Here is a 476-nt window from a genome sequence, read left to right on the forward strand (position 1 = left end):
GATCAAATTTAGAGTAAATCCAATTTTTCGTGCCGTGCAGCTTGAAAGCGAGTGTTTCACGATGCGGCGAATGTCCGTATTATTATTTTTTTATTGTTTTTTTTTCTTGGTATGAATTAAATGTTGTTATTCTTGTCGTTATTTATTCGACTGTACACGATTTTTTGCCACAGGCCCAATATTTCATCGTTTATGAACCAATCGTAAGCAAGTTACCTCATATCGCGAGCAAATGGCCGTAAAATCATTAACCGTAGAATAAATCGTACGCGGGTCAAAACTAAATTCATCGGTTGTCAGCGTCGGTAAAATCCATTGAAATCGTCTGAGAATTTTGGTAATCCGTCATTCTGTCACGACTAACTATAGCGTGACATAATGAGCCGGACGTTCTTAGCAACCAACAAGAGGCTATTTCTCAGAAAGAAATATTGCTTCGTTTCCGCAAAGATATTCAAAGTCTGAGAAAGGCCGGG

The sequence above is a fragment of the Orbicella franksi genome, chromosome 8 (genome assembly GCF_964199315.1).
Source record: "Orbicella franksi chromosome 8, jaOrbFran1.1, whole genome shotgun sequence".
NCBI lineage: Eukaryota > Metazoa > Cnidaria > Anthozoa > Scleractinia > Merulinidae > Orbicella > Orbicella franksi.